This window comes from Syngnathoides biaculeatus, chromosome 14, assembly GCF_019802595.1.
Source record: "Syngnathoides biaculeatus isolate LvHL_M chromosome 14, ASM1980259v1, whole genome shotgun sequence".
Classification (NCBI taxonomy): Eukaryota; Metazoa; Chordata; class Actinopteri; order Syngnathiformes; family Syngnathidae; genus Syngnathoides; species Syngnathoides biaculeatus.
The window spans coordinates 2,029,034-2,045,162 of NC_084653.1; the positions used below are offsets into that span (position 1 = coordinate 2,029,034).

General features: G+C 44.4%; 1 long non-coding RNA gene across 1 annotated transcript in view; it reads left to right on the forward strand.

Moving 5' to 3' along the window:
• Nucleotides 1-15,096, forward strand: part of LOC133511935 (uncharacterized) — a 33,610-nt gene extending 18,514 nt beyond the window's left edge. The window contains exon 3 of the long non-coding RNA XR_009798078.1: nt 14,284-15,096. This is a non-coding gene — a long non-coding RNA (uncharacterized LOC133511935). The remainder of the gene's footprint in view (nt 1-14,283) is intronic.
• The last annotated feature ends 1,033 nt before the right edge of the window (nt 15,097-16,129 follow it).

Sequence of the window (16,129 nt, forward strand, 5' to 3'; positions counted from 1 at the left end):
CGTTATTTTCACTAGGAAAATCAGTGTTGGTCCGGTTTAGTACCACTTCAACAATCAACCAGTCAACACTGAAATTAAAGGTCCACTGACGCGTGAAAAACAATATTTTTAGTATGGTTTTTAATTACAAAAAGTCAGCCAGAATGAACGCATCCTTTTTTCCCCCCCACACGTCAGGATATTGTCGTATATGGATTTTTGCATCTCCCGCCATGAAAATCCTCTCGAGGCATTTGTGTTGGAGAAGAACCAGGCGAGTGATGTATTTTTGCAGACGCCCACACTGGCGGGTTTGCGTGTTTATACCTGTTTTACCGGCGAGAAATTAGCTGGGTTTTTTTTCTGTTTGTTACAATGGTCACTATACGTCGAGTTAGTTAGTTAGCTCGTGTTACACGCTTCTAAACTGTCTTTGTACTTCTATGTTGTTATTGTTTTGTGTTGTATTGTATTGTGTGTGATTAAATTGTCTTAAACGCAATACAAGTGCTTTGTTATTTTTGCCAGTTTGACCAAGGGGATTTATTCTAAATGAACACAAAACATATGCTATAAACTGTGAGAGAAATTAGTCCCCCACAACTGTTATTTTTTTTAATCTGCTCTATACACACCCACCTGTCATTTAGAACCCACAAAGCTATCGTCCTTTGCACCTGTGCAATCCATTTTTCACGACGGACCGAGTGTTTTGGAAAAGTGTGAAGAGTCAGTCTATCCTCCCGAGTCTTCAAGCAAAATCCAGCAATACAACTAGCCGACATTTTGGCTAATTTGATCAAAAAAACAAGTATTTTTTCACCGGTACAATAGGTATAAACCAATATAAACATTTGACGCTACTACTACAAAAAAACGTCACTTCTTTGTTCTTCTCCAACACAAATGCCTCAAGAGGGTTTTCATGGCTTGAGATCCAAAAATCCATACATGACAAAATCCTGACGTGTGGTGAAAAAATGGATGGGTCCATTCCAGCTGAGTTTTTCAAAAATTAAAGACGTACTAAAAATTATGCTTTTACATGTCAGTTGACCTTTAAGTAGCTAATAATGAAATAAAAAATGTAAAAAAAATCTCTGTGTCAAAATGTCCCACGGTGGCACAGCTGTAGAGCATTGGCCTTACAGTTCTGAGGACCAGATTCAAATCCCGGTCCTGCCTTTGTGGGTTTTCTTGGACCACTCCGGTTTCCTCCCACATCCCAAAAACATAACTTAATTGGAGACTATAAATTGCCCCTAGGTGTGATTGTGAATGCAAGCGTTGTGTGTCTCCATGTGCCCTGTAATTGGCTTGCAGCCAGTTTAGAGTGTACCCTGCCTACTGACCAATGTAAGCTAGGATTGTCTCCAGCACTCTTGTGAGGATAAGTGGCCAAGAAAATAGATGGATGGATGGATAGATATTATATATATGGTAGTAAAAGCTACCCAATAAACTTTACTGTGGTAATTGTTTTTTTTGTGGTGTGGCACAGTGCCCGGCTGGTTAGCACAGACACCTCACAGTTCCATGTTCCATCCATCCATCCGGATGCATGAGCAGTAACTTTAGCAGGGAACCCCAGACTTCCCTTTCCATAACCACTTCTTCCAGCTCTTCCAAGGCGATCCCAAGGCATTCCCAAGCAAGCCGAGAGACATCGTCTTCCCATCATGTCCTGGAGTGTCCCCGGGGTGTCCTCCCTCTGGGACATGCTCAGACCACCATACCATGGAGGCGTCCAGGAGGCACTCAAATCAATTGCTCCAGGCAGCTCATCTGGTTCCTCTCGCGGAGGAACAGCGGCTCTACTCTGAGCCCTTTCAGGATCACAGAGCTTCTCACTCTATCTCTAACTGAAGGTCCGGACATCCTGCAGTGGAGATTTGTTTTGGCGACATATATCTGGAATCTTCTTATCTTGAACATGACAATAGGTGAGGGTAGGAACATAGACCGACCGGTAAATACAGAGCTTTGCCTTTTGGCTTAGCTTCTTCTTCAACACAAGGAACCAATACAAAGTCCACATCACTGCAGACGCTGCATCGGTCCGCCTGTCAATCTCCGGTTCCATTCTTCCCTCACTCATGAACAAGACACCAAGGTATTTGAACTCCTCCACTTGGGAAAGGGTTAGGGCTCAACCCTGACCTGGAGAGCGCCATACATAGCCCTGTCAATATGGAATGAAAGTGTAGGCTACACTTTTTCTTCATAACGTCTCGGTGGAAGTGGTATACTAGAATGAAAGTGGATACCTTTAACTGGCTGTGGCACATTGGAATGGAATTGTACAGCTTTTTCATAAGCTCTAGATGGCGGCATACCTGTGAGGTTTATTTTTCGTTTTCTCTTTACCTACTGTATGTATAACGCGCACTATTGACGTTTGATATTTTTTGGCAAGGGGGGGTGCATTATACACAGCAAATTACTATAATTTATAGGCTGGTTAGTATTCATCAAGTGGTAAGAGAGAGAAAGGGATGAGAGCCAAGAATGAGGTTGGAATGAAATTCACAGTTGGAGAAAAAAGGAGCAATAGGGGGAGGATTGGGTTGTGCTGCTGTGACGGCAAATGGGATAGAGCAGCGGGGGTTTCTCCATACAGTACACATCTTAGGCCCGGCAGATATATGAAAGCTTGTCAAAATGCAAGGGTTGAGGTAAGATCGCTATTGGTCCAGACAGTGACCTCCAGCACAGAAGCAAAGCATTTCCAGATGTCTGCCAATAGTTACTTGAGTTGATTCCATGTGCTGTTTTTAGGAGGCCATTACAGCAGATTGAGAGAGGAATTAATTTATCCTGCACATCAAATGGCAAGCAGAGACTTAAAAGTCTGATGCTTTCCTAAAAGAGTGGTCGAGGGTGTGAAATGAGTCGGATAACACATAGACGGTACATATTTCTTGGTTAACAGAGAGATAGAAAGAAATACCTTGGATGTCTATGCTTCTGCACATATGGGGCCCTATTTTGTGACTAACATAAATCTGGCACGCTGCCAACGAAATTCCAGGGCACATAGAGAAAGACAACAAAATGACATGCTGTGGTGACCCCTAATGGGACAAGCCAAAAGGAAAAGAAGAACAAGAAGAACATACAGACAGACAACAGTTGCACTCACAATCACACCTAGGGGCAGTTTAGAGCGTCCAATTAATGTTGCATGTTTTTGGGAGGAAACCAAAGTTCCCGGACAAGACCTCAGCAGGCAGAACATTTGAAACGCCACACAGGTGCGTCCGGGATTGAACACGGGTCCTCAGAATTGTGAGGCCAGCGCTTTACTGCTGTCCCACTGTGCCGCCACAATAATAATATCCATCCAACCATTTTATGAGCCACTTATCCTCACAAGGGGCGCTGGAGTGGTGGAGTCTATCCCAGCTGTCAACGGGCAGGAGGCGGGGTACACCCTGAACTGGTTGCCAGCCAATCATAGGGCAGATGGAGACAGACAACAGTCGCACTCACAATCACACCTCGGGGCAATTTAGAGTCTCCAATTAACTCATGTCGATGAGATGTGGGAGGAAAACGGAGTGCGCGGAGAAGACCCACGCATGCAAACTCCATACAGGCGGGGCTGGGATTTGAACCCTGGTCCTCAGAACTGTGTGGCAGATGCTGTACATCTTTTCCACCATGCTGCCTGATACTCTTAATATTTGTGAAAATGTTTGAATGAGATTGAAAACTTCCTGAAGAGAATACTTGGGTTCCTATAAAAAAGATTATAAAATAGATTTTGTGTTCTGTGCTCCTGAGCAGATACCTTTAAAATTAGCATTGGTGAGAGTGGACTTCATTGGCTGATTCCTCTTTGTAATGTAAAACTTTGTGAAGTAATGCTATTTGTGATGACTGTCGCTTTTGGCACATTGTATAATGTTGCTATCCAATATATAAAATGAATCTCCAAAGAAGTACTGCAAAAAGGAATGCCTAGTTAACTTCATCGAAAGCATTATCTGCGTCAAGTGACATGATTGCATTCAGATTTTTATGTTGACATGCTAATTAAATTTAACAGACATCTGACATTATTAGTGGAACTTCTACTTTTAATGAAGCCCGTCTGTTCATGGTAGATTATCCATAGGAGTACCTTTTCAAGTCTCGCAGTCAGGGCCTTCGAGATAATCTTGATATCTCCCTTAATCAGTGATAAGGGACGATAATTAGCCAGGAAGGTGGGGTCTTAACCTGAGTTTAATAATAACTTAAATCTTGAAGCTGTGTTCATATTGTTACTAATTTGACTTTTATCATTTATCCCCTTGACTGTTCTGATAAATATGGGCACAAGTATTGGTCAGAATTGTTTAATACACTCAACCCGCATACGTCCGTGCTCATCCCGATTGCATTTTTTTAAATGAGTTACCGTATTTTGCGGACTATACGTCGCTCCAGAGTACAAGGCGCCCTAGCCACAAAATGCATAAAAAAAAGAAAAATAACATATATAAGTTGCACTGGAGTATAAGTTGCATTTTTGGGCGAAATCTATTTGATAAAATCCAACACCGAGAACAGACGCCATTTAAAATTTAAATGACGAACAATTAAAAATTAAAATTGAACAGAGGCTACAACAGGCTGAAGAATATGCTTACGTTACATGACACAACTGAGAATGTGCCTGGTATGTTAACAATAGTTATTCCGATAAGTATAGCATAAATAACATACAAAAAGTTGACCAAAACCATTAGTACCCGGTAACTAAAATCCAATGAAATCATCATCCTCAGTGTCACTTCTAAATAAGTCTGCCAATTCCAGAGGTAGACAACGCGCCACTTCATATTCTACGTCACAGATCAGTTGCAGTTACAACTAACCTATTCCAGCCTTTCTGAATCTCGACAGGATGGTTTTGTTTGTCACGGAAGCCCATACTTTGTCGAGGCATTCAATGACTTCCCAAAAAGTTGCATGGCGGATTCATCCAGAAGCTGTGCTCTCCATCAGTCATCCACTGCTCCCACAGCAGGGATCGGGAACCTATGACTCGCGAGCCATACCTGGCTCTTTTGGTGGTTGCATATGGATTGCGGAGCCATCATAACGACATACTGTACTTGTGATTTCTGTCATGCTGGCAACGTAAATGACGCAGAGAACCTTTGTCTGAGTGGGGTTGCCATAGTTTGGGGCGGGAGCCAACGCAAATGATGCAGCAAGAGTTTGTCCCAGTGGGGTTGCCGTAGTCGGGTCGAACGCCGTTCATGTTGGAACAACGACATAAATATTGTAATGCTTTTGACAAAGGTCACTCAAAGAAAAAATACGAGTACCGGAGTTTTCAACAAGAATGGACAGCCTTTGTGGAGAGGAAGGGTTCTGTTGTGTGTCTACATTCACAGATAGGGAATATGTCAGTTTGTCCTCAATGTTGTCAATAAACATTTTTCCAACTTCGCATAAAAACAAGATAATCAAACGAATAAAAGACATGCCTTTGTCGGCAAGAACTGTTCACCATTGCACCATCATGATGGCAAATCAAATTGAATTATGTTCACGATAAGCAGACTGAAGTCTCAACGCCTGCATGAAGCTTAATCTAACGACGTATGAAGCACCAGATGTCCCATTAAGTATTTTTATCATCATTGGTTTGCAACATCATAACAATGTTATTTAAAATAATCTGCAGAATATGATTTTCTCTTCAATGGCATTTTTGTTCAGTCTTTCTCAGTCGCAGCCCCGGCCAAGCTATGAAAAAAAAGTTTGACTTATAGTCTGAAAAATAGGGTATGTCATGCTTTGCTGGTTAAAGAAACATCTAGGCTGTCTTTAATTTTGATGTTTAATCAAGGAATGTTTAAATCCCTAATAACTGTTTCTTTTGGGGGGGGGTTGTTTGAAGATGCACATAAGATGCTATGATGATTGTAAAAAATAAAACATTTCTCACGGTGGCTGTGCACAGTGGGCATTTGAATCTTTGATGATGAGACTTTCCTTTCTTCTGCCCAAGTTTGTGCGCAGAAAGTTCACTTCTGTTCCATGGGTAATCTATCTATTTGTGGGTAATGGGTGTCACAGTGGTTTGATACAGTCCAAAAGCTTCAAAAATGGGTTTTGTAACCCTTTCTAGACTGACAGATATAAATTACTTTATTATGTGTATAGTGGCATTTTGTTATTTTGATTTTTGACAGAAATCAATTTGTCAGACAGGCTATGCTGAAGTGAGTTTTTGATTGAACAGGTCTGGAAGTAATAAGGCTAAAATATTTCCGTCAACATAGTTAACACTTCTACACCCATACCATAATAAAAAAAAACATATACCAGTTCCCCCTTTCATAAATGCAATATATAAAGGGGCTTAGTTTTCACAGCAGGCAGTTTGGTTTGCATGACCGCAGTGATAGATTACATTTCTTTCACAAGCATCCTGATTTAAATAAATTGCCTTCCATCGATCTGGGAGTGTCTGTTGTTTCTGCACGGACAATGGCTGTAGAGAGCAGATCACAAGTGCGAAGGTACAGAGAAAGCACACATCCTTTATCTTGTCAGAAGGGCGGATCATGAGTGGTATCACACCTGTGGCGTGAGATCGGGGCTTTCCACTTAGATAAATGGTTTCTGTCTCAACTGGTTCTAGCTGGCAATGGATTATTACAAAGTGTCCAGTATGCATAGTAGCATCTGTCGGGCTTGCTCCCAGGTTCGCTTGCAGCGCCGTACAACGGTCAATGCGGACGGCACGTACGAGTTTGAATCTGTGAATGGAAAAACAGAGGGTTGATAACCGTGTACAACGTGAAAAGGAGACAACCCACTGGACGCCGAGGAAAGTGAGTTGTGGGGGTATTCCACCCAGATCAGCTGTTGACTCCATGAGCGCAGGTCGTGAGAAGCGAAACACCGGTGTCCTGCCTCCAGGTCTGTATTAATGCGCTCGGTTTGGCCATTGGTTTCCGGGTTATGGCCCCCTGTTGGAAACCACGTCAGCGGGAAGACCATGCAACCTGAATATGTTAGTCATCATAAGCTCAGCCGTCTGTTTCGTGGAGGGGACTTTTGGCAGTGGAATGAAGTAATCCATTTTGGAGAAACAGTCTACCACTGAGAGAACAGTGGTGTGATCCTGCGTAGGCGATAACCCGGTCACGAAGTCCAGAGGGATATGTAACCATGGTCATCGACGAATGGACAGAGGCTGTAACTCCCCTGAGGGGCGTTTTTGGGAGGGTTTATTTGTTGCACAAGCAGGACATGCGTTGATGTACTCCCTGACGTCTTTCTTTACATTCAGCCACCAAAAGCGTTGTTCCAGTACCGACTGCATTTTGGCCATACCGAGGTGGCACACTGCGATTGGATTGGGCACAGTCAATTTCTCTACCCCTTTGCAGAGGGACACAGCTTGTCATCAGTGCAACCTTCAGGATTGTGAGAGTCCCTTAGCGCATATTTAACCTGTGATTCAATTTCTCAGGTGAAAAGTGAGACAAAACAAGCTTCGGTGAGGATACACACAGGGTAGGATTTGGTTATCTCCCTATCATGCAGCGCATCGCGTTTCCCATTCTTGGTTCCCGGCTGATGGACATCACGTAGCGAAACCACGTGAAGAAGAGTGCCCACCTATCTTATCTGACATTAAGCCTTTTGGTTGACCTAAGGTATTCCAGGTTTTTGTGGTTGGTTAATACCAAAAACGGAACTTGATCCCCCTCGAACAAGTGTCTACAATCCAAGATGAATGGAACTCACACTTTTCCAACTTGACATACAGGTCATGACGTAACCAAACGTGCCTGACATTGGATTTTTCATCTGGGGAAAAAATCAGGATGTCATCTAAGTACACAAATACACAAATATTAAGCATTTCACATTAAACATCATTGACAAAATCCTGTAATACGGCCGGTGCGTTTGTGAGTCGATAGGGCATCACTAAATATTCATAATGCCCCGTGGGCATGTTGAAAGCAGTTTTCCACTCATCCCCCTCTCTTTTCCGCACTAGGTGGTACGCACTCCTCAACTCCAGCTTGGTAAAAACCTTGGCCCCCTTCAGGAGTTCATATGCTGTGGCAATGAGGAGGAGAGGGTACCTGTTCTTTATCGTAATGTCGTTCAGTCCTCGATAGTCGACGCAGGGTCGCAGGGTCTTATCTTTCTAATCCACAAAAAAGAAGCCTCCCGGATGGTGACGACGAGGGCCGGATAAGTCCTGCGGCCAACGGCTATTCCACATATTCTTTCATGGCTTGATATTCCGGACCTGAAAGAGAATATAGCCTCCCGCGCCGGGGTGAGGAGCCTGGCAGCAGGTCAATGGTGCAGTCATATGGCCTGTGAGGAGGAAGTGACTTGGCCTGGCCTTTGGAAAATACTTCCTTCAGGTCATGGTAACAGGAGTTGACTGACGACAAGTATGGCTCATCTTGCGAGGTTTGATCAGCCTCTTCCCTCTCCCCCCTCTGGGATGAGAGGTACATTAGTGCACACTTGGCTCCCCATCACCTGATTTGTGCGGTTGACCAGTCGATATGGGGGTTATGTAATCTCAGCCATGGACTCCCCTAAAATAGTATTATGGTTCTTGGTGTCAAAAACATTGAAGCTGATGTGTTCCGAATGAGAGTCCAGGAATGTTAACATTCATAATCTGAGTATGGTGGATTATTTTGCCTAAAAAAACTGCCATTTGTCGCGTACGCGTTACGGGAGTGCTGTACCTCAAAAGGCCTGAGACCCATGCTTTTGAGCATATGTGAAGTTAAAAGATTGGCATCTGAACCTCTTAGTTTATGAAAGCCGTCGCTCTGACTGGCTGTCCTCCTGAACACAGGGAGTTACTAATGGAAGTGCTTATTCCGGGATGTCCGGGATGAGGTTGAGACTCACCGTACACAGGGGTGAGGTACCAGCTGGTTTGCCCGCGCAGCTGGTCACAGTGTGCCCGCAATAGAAACAGAGTCCCCACATCCGCTGCCATAGACATTCTTCAGGTGACAGGCGGAGGCGGCCCAGCTGCCCGGGCTTCTCCATATCTCCAGACGGACCTTGTGGAGCGTTGGTGTCCCTGATACGTGAAAGCGTATTCCTCCACCAAGCGTTGTCCTGTTCCTGATCCATGAGTCTCTTGTCAATTTTTAAAGTGAGAGCGATGAGTGAATCCAAGTCTGTCAGCAAGTCCAGCGGGATCAACTGGTCCTTAACTGCGGGGGACAGTTCTTGAAAGAATGCATCTAGGAGCGCACTGTTGTTCCACTGGCTTTCGGCTGCAAGAATGCGGGAGTCATTGGGGTAGTCGGAAACCCTGCGCTTGCCTTGCCTCAGCAAGATCAAAGAGTTCACCGCTTTGCGTTGAGAGGATGCATACTGGAACACTTGTGCCATGGATGTCACAAAGTACGCCCACATCCGACACGTCCACGTCGCGGCTCCACTTAGCAGTCGCCCATGCTTCTCCGTGTCCCATCAGGTGGGAAATGACGAAATCGATCTTGGCTCTGTCAGAGGGAAAGGCAGCTGCCTGTAGCTTGAAGTGGAGCCCGCACTGCATGATGAATGGCTTGATATTACCAGAGTCCCCTAAGAAAGACTCTGGATGGGAGAGCGGAGAGCAGACACCCTCATGTGCGCCGGGGTCGGGCGGGGGAACTGACTTGTGGAGACGGGAGGATGCTGCGGCAGCTACTGGCGCCGGCCTGGTGACATCCCCTCTGGGGAAGGATTCAGGCAGGGAACTAAGCCCGGGAAGTACCTACCATAGCAGGTTGCCGTGCTGCTCCACCTGGCGAGCAGCCATCAGGAAATGTTCGTGATTTTCGGCAAGCCGACATCCTTGAATCTGGAGACCGTGGCACACAAGATCTGAGTCAGTTGGGTCCATGTCGTGGCCAGATCATTCTGTCATGACCAGAACACGAGACTGAACCCAAAATGCACGACTCACGGGAACAGGTACAGTTCAGGAAAGCGGATTTATTCGGTCCAAGGTCGGTACACAGGCAGGCAGTCCAAACAAGCAGCTTTGTCAGAATCAACAGGCGTAGAGGCAGAGTCATCAACATGGCAGGGTTCAGTACATAAAGCGTCAAAGACAAGGACATGGAGTTGCGGTAACGTGACACGGAAGTATGACAATCTGGCGAGGACCAGGCTGCATGTGTGGCAATATATGCAGACCATTATTAACGAGAGGAGAAGCAGGGGATCGCATCTATTCATCGGAGCAGGTGCGGACTGTGTTGATGACAGACACATCCTTGACATAATTTAGCAGGTTGATAAGAGCAGATCCTGTACTGTGATAAGCCCGGTAACATGACTGAAATTTGTCAAAAAGTCCATTTAAATTCAACAAACTGCTGAGTTGATTAAAAATTCTCAAGAGATTCTGGTCCCCAAATGGCTTCCGGTCTCCAAACTGGTAGCAGCCTAAACAGGAGGCTCTGGCCAGCCCAATCGTAATTCAATAAACACTGCTGGATTTGGACCGAATGTTGTGAATACTCGACGTGGGACGCACTTGGTGACGACTTCAGTGGGCTAAAATCACCGGATCGGATGGAGAGGTGATTTCGCGTCTTTGTCCCTTGCGGGCGGCATTGTTTTTATCACCGCCCCGCAGAGGTGGATCGGACAGGAGGGGGTTTGGCCACTGCGTCGTCGTCACTCGGAGGCGGTGTTGTTTTTATCACTGCCATGCGGAGGTGGATCGGGTGGGGAGGTGGTTTGGCTGCATGCGGTTTGGCCGTGATCCTTACATCACCGGTCACATTCGTATTCTTATAGACATTGAAGTGAATAATGTTAGCTGTATTTTTTTTAATTGTATTTTTCATTACAATATCTATTTTAGAATGTTTATAGGGATGACAATTGACCTTTGACATAGATTAGGTAGTATGTGAATTGTGTATCTAATGTGCTGAGTTTTATTTGATTGCTTCTTCTTTTTTGAATATCTGCTGCCCTTAGGGCAGCACACTATTGTGCAACCTGTCGGCCGGTCCCAAGCACGGATAAATGCACAGGGTTGCATCAGGAAGGGCATCCGGTGTAAAACTGTGCCAAATATATATGAGCGTTCCATAACGGTTAGGTCATGGCCCGAGCTTCCTACGCCCGCCGCAGGAACTGCAAGACGTACGTAGAAATTCAGATAATGTAGGTTGAAGGTTAGTCAGCAGAAGAAGAAGAGGAATGCACAGACCCTATAGCTGTGTGGACGGACTTTGAATGTTGGGACTATGACAGGAAAAGCTCAGGATTTAGTTGGCATGATGATTAGAAGAAAGGTTGATATATTGTGGATCCAAGAGAACAAGTAGAAAGGGAGTAACGCTAGTAGTTTAGGTGCAGGGTTTAAATAATTTTACCATGGAGAAGATGGGAAGAGAACTGGGTGTGTCTTCTGGTAGGAAAGGGAAGAAGAAGGGAAGAATTGGTGATGGAACCCCAAAATCCAGGAAGTCATACAAAGAAAGAGATTAGCAAAGAAGAAGTGGAACGTAGGGCGAAGGTAGAGGTGGCAAAAGCTAAACAATAGGCATATGACGACATATACACCGGGTTGGATACGAAAGAAGTGAAAAGGATCTCTACAGGTTGGCCAGACGGAGGGATAGAGATGCGAAGGATGTGCAGCAAGTAAAGGTGATTAAGGATAGCGATGGAAATATGTTGACTGATGCCAGTAGTGTGCTTAGTAGATGGAAAGTGTACTTTGAGAAGTTACTGAACGAACAAAATGGGAAAGACGGTAGAGTAGAAGAGGCAAGCGTGAATAACCAGGAGGTTATCGGAAAGAGTAGTTGAGGCTAGACTCAGGACAGAAGTAAGTATATGCGAGCAACAGTATGGTTTCATGCCTAGAAAGAGTACCACAGATTCATTATTTGCCTTGAGGATGCTCGTGGAAAAGTAAAGAGAAGGTCAGAAGGAGCTACATTGTGTCTTTGTAGACCTACAGAAAGCCTATGACAGAGAATCAAGAGAGGAACTGTGTTGCTGCATGCACAAGTCTGGTGTGGCGGAGAAATATGTTAGAATAGTACAGGACATGTATGAGGGCAATAGAACAGCGGTGAGATGTGCCGTAGGTGTGTCAAAAGTATTAAAGGTGGTGGGAGATCGCATCAGGGATCCGCACTGAGCCCCTTCCTGTTTTCAGTAGTAATGGATTGGCTGACAGATTAGGTTAAATTGGAATCCCCTTGGACCATGATGTTCACAGATGATATTGCTATCTGCAGTCAAAGCAGGGAGGAGGCGGAGGAACAATTACAAAGATGGAGGTATGCACTGGAAAGGAGAGGAATTCGTCGAAGTAAAACAGAATATATCTGCGTGAATAAGAGGGGAGGAGGAGGAAGAATAAAGCTCCAGGGAGAAGAGACAGTGAGAATGGATGACTTCAAATACTTGTGGTCAACAATACAGACCAATGGTGAGCATGCTAAGGACGTGAAGAAACAGGTCCAAGCGGGATGGAACAGTTGGCGAAAGGTGTCTGGTGTTCTATGTGACAGAAGAGTCTCCACTAGGATGAAGGCCAAAGTTTATAAAACAGTGTTGAGGCCAGCCATGATGTTTGGATTAGAGACAGTGGCACTGAAGAAACAACAGGAAGCAGAACTGGAGGTGGCAGAAATGAAGATGCTGAGGCTCTCGCTTAGTGTGAACAGGTTGGATAGGATTAGAAATGAGCTCATTGGAGGGACAGCCAAAGTTGGATGTTTTGGAGACAGGATTCGAGAGAGCAGACTTCGATGGTTTGGACATGTTCAGAGGCGAGAGAGTGAGTGTAATGGTAGAAGGGTGCTGAGGATGGAGCTGCCAGGCAAAAGAGTGAGAGGAAGACCAAAGAGAAGGTTTATGGATGTGGTGAGGGAAGACATGAGGGCAGTTGGGGTTAGAGAAGAAGATGCAGGAGATATGCTAAGATAGAAAAAGATGGCACGCTGTGCCGACACCGAACCAAGCCGAAAGGAAAAGAAGAAGAAGAAAGAAGAAGATTAACCGATTACTAATTTGTGGGAGTATTATAACATTCAGTTCTTCCACAAACACGGTCACTGTGTTCAACATGCAGTGATGACAATCAAAAATACAAACGATCCTCCATGGGAGTAAGATTTTTCCAGAAATTCAAATCACACAACCAACTGTCAACTGACAATGAAAAACACAAGGCTTATATGCGTGGCCTAATTAGCGTCAATCAGGCACAGGTGAGGAGCTGCTACCAGAGGCAGTTGCACAGAGGTCAGTGGCCTGGCCAGGGCCCTGACATTCCACCATCATGTCTCCATCCAGAAGATGCACCAAGTACTTGTTTCTCTGATCTCCTTGACTGTGTGTGGGCCAGTGTTTTGGAAACTCCTCCTTTTTACCAAGAGCCTGTCTCACCTTTTCCTGAAAAGCTGCACAATAGTGGCTTGCATGGATCAGGTTCTTCTGAATGAATGGTTCATAAATGTAACAACGAGTACACAACACTCTTCGTTTCTCACTTTCCACCACAGGGTTCGCTACTCTGCTTTTGTCTTCTTCATCTTCCTCCCCGCTACCAGAGACATCCTACACACTACCATCCTACCCAGTCCAGACACACTCTCCCCTACCACTAACTTACAGTCAGTAACATCCTTTACATTACATCATCTACACAAGATGTAATCCACTTGTGTTTTTCTGCCTCCACTCTTGTAGGTCATCCTATGTTCCTGCCCCTTCTGGAAGGAAGTGTTCACTACAGCTCTGCATCTATTTTGCAAAGTTTACCACCATCTGTCCCTTAAGGTTCCTTACCTGGATGCCAAACTTACCCATCATTTCTTCATCATCCCTGTTCCCTTTACCAACATGTCCATTAAAACCTCCACCAGTCTCTTTTTGTCTGACATGCTGAGCACTACTTGATCGAGCTCATTCCAGTATTTCTCATTCACCTGTAGGTCACAACCTATTTATAAGGAAAAGCCACGAAACACATTATATAGAACACCCTTAAGTTCAAATTTCAGCTTTATCACTTGATCTGACACTCTTTTTACCTCCAAGACAAGGCACGGTGATGGCACATGCACTTGCAGTGGCTCTTCTTTCTCCCTACATAATGGTGTGTTTTTTTGTTTTTTTTTTGTAAAAGAACTGTGTTTGTCTGTCTCTGTGATGCACTCACACCCCGTTACACTCCTACTCCAAAGACTTTTTGCTCAGCATTCACAAATGTTATTTTTGGTTATAAATAGCAATTGTGGAAGCGCTATATGACTGTGCTCTCCTCCAAAGGCCAGCGCAATCCTTGATGCCCACTCAGCATCCAGCCCACAGTGGACAGGCCATGGTGGAACAGAAGGAAGCAAGAGAGAGGCAAGCGTGGATAGCAGACATTTGACCCTGATGCCTTCCTCATCCTGGCTGAGGATATAGCCATGCCAACCCCAAAACTGTGTTTCCACAACTTCATAGACATGTTACCGTAATTTCTTGAGTATAATATGTCCTGAAGTATAATGTGCACCCCCAATGTTGACATGAAAAAAATCAGGAAAAGCCTTCTAAAATGTACAATGCAGACCCCAAAGTTGCTGCTACCCATATGCTAAAAATATTGGGAATTATTTGTATTCATATTTTGTTAGATTTGTATTTGTTTTTAAAAAAACTGTCTGTACAACAATCATTAATCATCATCATTGTGCATGTGCTGATGTAGCCATAATATAATCTCGGGACAGGCCCAAGGACACGCTTGTCCTGGTCCCTGTAATTGTCAGAACAGAATCCCTCAACCAACTAAAATAAATGCTCAATGATGGCACAACATTTTATTAATACTGTTGATAACACATATTACAGTCTTAAATAAATATTTAACAGTTCTTCTTTTCCTGTCGGCTTTTCCCGTAAGGGGTTGCCACTGTGTGTCATCTTTTTCCATCTTTTTCTCCTATATCTTCTTCTCTAACACTAAGAGCCCTCACGTCTTCCCTCACAACATCCATCAACCTTCTCTTTGGTCTTCCTCTCGCTCTTTTGCCTGGAAGCTCCATCCTCAGCACCCTTCTTTCATTATATTCATGCTCTCGCCTCTGGACATGTCCAAACCTAAACGTTTTTTGCATTAAATATTTGTCCATAAAACATTTGTGCATAGTGCAGTTTATCCTCGACATTACACATCCTTGGCCAAGACATTAAAAGAAGCATCTGGCTCATCTGTAATCTGAAAAATATCCATCGTAGCGACCTTTGGTGACTTGGTCCAGTTCTGGTGCCTCCTGAATTCATGAACTGTGATCCTATTTTGCTCCCACAGCATGTCATCGTCTGTGCCATCCATGGTGTTTGTGGGGAAAGTTTTTAAATCCCAAGAGTTTTGGTTCCGCAGCGCAGCATTTCGCCCACCTGACGCCATAGCTTTCCTATGGCGTCAGGTGGCTATCAAAACAACATGAGCTCAAACTATGTAGAACTGGGGTGAATGGGCACATTTTTAAAAAAGCGACCATTTCAATTGTGTGCGCTCTTCCGTTTTTTTTTTGTTTTTTTTTAAAGTGCCCATGACACTCATATTACATAGTTTGAGCTCACGTTGTTTTTATAGCCACCTAAAGCCTAAAGAATGGAGGAAAAGTGTTCTAGTTCCCATTTTTAAAAACAAAGGGGATGTTCAGAGCTGTGGGAACTATAGAGGAATAAAGTTGATGAGCCACACAATGAAGTTATGGGAAAGAGTAGTGGAGGCTAGACTCAGGAGAGAAGTAAGTATCTGTGAGCAACAGTATGGTTTCATGCCTAGAAAGAGTACCACAGATGCATTATTTGCCCTGAGGATGCTCGTGGAAAAGTACAGAGAAGGTCTGAAGGAGCTACATTATGTCTTTGTGGATCTAGAGAAAGCACATGACAGAGTACCAAGAGCGTGCATGCGTAAGTCTGGTGTGGCAGAGAAGTATGTTAAAATAGTACAGGACATGTATGATGGCAGCAGAACAATGGTGAGGTGTGCCTTAGGTGTGACAGAGGAATTTAAGGTGGAGGTGGGACTGCATCAGGGATCATCTCTGAGCCCCTTCCTGTTTGCAGATGATATTGTGATATGCAGTGAAAGCAGGGAGCATGCAGAGGAACA